General features: G+C 39.4%; 1 protein-coding gene across 3 annotated transcripts in view; it reads left to right on the top strand.

Annotated features, from left to right (window-relative positions):
• Positions 1–3,545, top strand: part of CENPP (centromere protein P) — a 296,833-nt gene that overhangs the window by 157,240 nt on the left and 136,048 nt on the right. The gene's annotated exons all lie outside the window — the stretch shown is intronic.

A 3,545-nucleotide genomic window follows, 5' to 3' on the forward strand; every position in this document is an offset into this window, starting at 1 on the left:
GCAGGGAGATTGAGGATAGATGGAAGTGGGGGCTGCCCCAGAAAAGTGACAGAACTGGGAGCCGGTGGTACAAAGAGGAATGGAAAGTTTGGAGGGTGGGGAGCAAAGACAGATCTGATGAAAAACTAGAGTGAAGGTTAGAAATGGGATTTTCTGGGCAAAGAGACTGGGGGGAGGGAAGAGAGAGAACTCTGACAGAGGCAGGTTGGAAAGGCATTGGTCAGACAAGATCAAGCGTGGTGTGTGGAATTATGCAGAAGAGAGACTGTGCTTATCAGTCATACCCTTTCTTCATAACCTAGTATGAACCCAAGATTCCTGAGTCTCACATTCCTCTGCTTCAAAAAATTATCTGTGCAACGCACAGGAAAATGCCTCATCCCACTGTAGGCCTGAACCAAATAAAAGATGACAACATGCTGCTATCAGTTACTTGGCAAGCTCAAGTGGCAGAAGTTCATGAGGATGAACAGTGTTGGTGTCAATATGATGCCACATGATGGAATTTCTTTTTTTCAGTTTGCTTTTTTAACAACCTAGAAATCTGAATACAAAAGCTATGTTAAAAGACAAGTATTAAAGCTGCCAAGTCAAGCTTTCAAAGTCAGGAACGGCAAGGTCAGACTAGATTAACCACAATGGCCCTGTATAGTTTTAAAATCTATTAAATTAACTCACTTGTGTTTTTGTGATTGATTCTATTTTGAACAGTTTTTCAATAAGTAACTGTTTTAAATGGATTTTCTATCTACTTTATTTAATCTGTTTTAGCATTTTTATAATGTGTAGTGGTATTTAAATGCCTTAAATGATGCCGCATTTAGTTACATTTGACAGCAGCAAACTTCTTAAGCACAGCCACTTTGCGGTTATTGGAAAGAGAATATTATACATAAGAGAACTATTCCACCTACCTACACATTATCTTTCACACTTGTATTTTAAAGTCATCATTCCTGTACTGTAAGTCCTTTATATGAAGTAGCCTCAGTTGTGTCCATGTAGGAAGGGTCAGGTCTGCCAAAGAGGAGAATTGTCTCAGGGCCTGGAGATTCAAAGGGGCCCAGAGCTCTGGGATACAGCCCGTTTGAATTGCCTTTGGGAGCACTGTTCTGCATGGCTCCGAGGGCTAGGTTGCAGGGAGGCACAGTCTGGCGGCACTAAGGCTGATTGCCCTCCGCCCTGCCTCTCCTGGGCTGTGTGGAGCCATGGCTCCCTCAAGTCCCACCCCACAGCCCAACATGGCTGTCAGTTCTGCTGGGAAGAATTAATGAAATCACTAAAACTCTGTTGGCCCCTTACAGGAGAGATCTAAGGGGAAGGAAGGAGAAGGCTTGCTTTCTCCTTCTGTTTCTGGCACTGTGCCCTGCTCCAGTTCCTTACTCCTGCCCTTATTCCTGCAAACACTGGCTTCTTCAAAGCATCTCTTAAAGGTGATGAGTTGGCTGCTTGTTGTAGCACTTAACTGGTTTCTCACTCTTGGTGATATAGTAAAAGAAAACATAATACAAAGAAAGCTGAAAAAGTACTGAGTACGTACTTTGACATACCTTCACAGATTATACATAGCAATATTTTGTGGCAGACCAAGGCAACAGGCTGCAGTAGTTTGATGGCGGGTGGGTGGGTAGATAGGTTCCTGTTCCCTACCAAGGCTGGTAGAGACTGCTGCCCAGCAATTATGACCAGCAGGCACCTGGGACTCTGAGGAGCAGGCTAATGAGACACCTGCAGCCAGTTAGGGCCTGTTTGTCCACTACAAAAGGTTCCCCTCAGGAAAAGAGAGGGAAAGGAGAGGAGTGACAGATGGGAGAGGAGGAAGTACAAGGTGGAAGAGAACTGAAGGCTACAATCGAGAGAAGTCATCATCTAGTGTACTGGGAGAAGGAACTGTGAGAGAGGTTGGGGAAGTGGCCCAGGGAAGGACTAATTTCTGTGGGGATAATGGCAGGAACCCCACTAATGGCCACTACCTAGGGCCCTGGCCCAGAACCTGGAGTAAGTGGCTGGAACCGGGTTTCCGTCAACCCTCTCTATGCCTGGTGGGCTGCCACCGGGGAAAAGGGGACTTGTGGACCATGGAAGGGTTTTCCCCTTCAAACTAGTGACTTGCCCCTGATGAAAAAGGCTCAGTAATCAGGGAACCTCTGAGAGAAGCAAGAGGCAGTGAAAGGTTCACCACGAACCTCTGAGAAGTACCAAAAATCCACCAGGAAGGGCAGGAAGAGCCTTGCCACAATTTATAATTGTGTACTGGGAGTATGTTTGTTTCAAAAATAATACTTAAGAAAATAATAATCTGAGTGGTGATGTTGTATATACTATCAATATTCCACTAAGACTAAAGGATACACCAAAGCATGACAATATAATTTGGCTTCAATTCAACATTTTTATTAGAAGACTTAAGTTTCATGGTATTCTTTAAGTTCATTTAATTTATGATGAATACGAGTAACAAATATACACTAAATAGACACATAAAATATCCATTTTATACAGTACTGTTGGTATTGCTTATTTTACATATTATCCACCATAAGCAGTTTTGTCAATTACATTTACATTATAAACTGCTTATTTTCAGCAATGTCGGAGTATTTTCAGATTATGAGTTACTATGAATGTGGTTTATGTAATGTCAAAAATGTAAAAGAAACTTATTTAAAATAAAGAACACGTTTACTGTGTCTGTGTACGTGCGTGCGTGCGTTCGCACGTGGGCAGGCCAGCCTAAAGAGGTTTTAATAAGAGCTCCTATTAAGCTTGTAGTATATGGTAAATTTTGAATGCTGCCTTTTAGTATTCAGAGAACACACCATTATATTTGCAGCAAAACACTGATGGACATTTTATGGTAAAAAGTTACAAGAATAAATACTAAAATATCAAGAGTTTTTAGGATTTCAACTCTAAGGTATCAAGCCCAATTTCCTTTAACTAAAAAAACTGTAAATATATTCCAACATAGTGACATTATTAAAACTAGACCAACATCAAATCCGAAATACCATACCTTTTAAATTGTTCTTAGTCAATTTTTTTTACCAGTGATAAATCTGACACACTTATTTTATCCTTGAGATATGTATTTTGTTTGTACATTTTTATGCATTCTATATACATCTTTAAAAATAAAATAATTTCAGTAATGAAAAAATCATTCCAGAAAAAATTATTTAATGCTTTTCATTGCTTCAGTTTTGGAAAAAAACAAAGTAGTTTGCAGTAAATAATTGAAAATATGTAACAGGAAACATCAAAATACAGTTTCTAATAGTTTTCAAGAGTCCTCCTCTCCTTGAAAATCAAGGTTTGAATGTAATTTAATCAAAAACGTAAGTTAAATTTTATCTAATAAAACAAAGGACTGCTATGGTATAGTCTGTTTCTATTATTCAATCACTAAATTAGTGTTGGTATTTTGTAAACTGGTTAAAGGGTGTACAATTGCCCTTTTACAATAGATTTCAAGTATTATAAAATCAGCAACACAACATAGGTATGTAAAGATAGCTTTGGAATATGCAAACTTCTGAATCACT

Source organism: Pelodiscus sinensis, chromosome 11, assembly GCF_049634645.1.
Source record: "Pelodiscus sinensis isolate JC-2024 chromosome 11, ASM4963464v1, whole genome shotgun sequence".
NCBI lineage: Eukaryota > Metazoa > Chordata > Testudines > Trionychidae > Pelodiscus > Pelodiscus sinensis.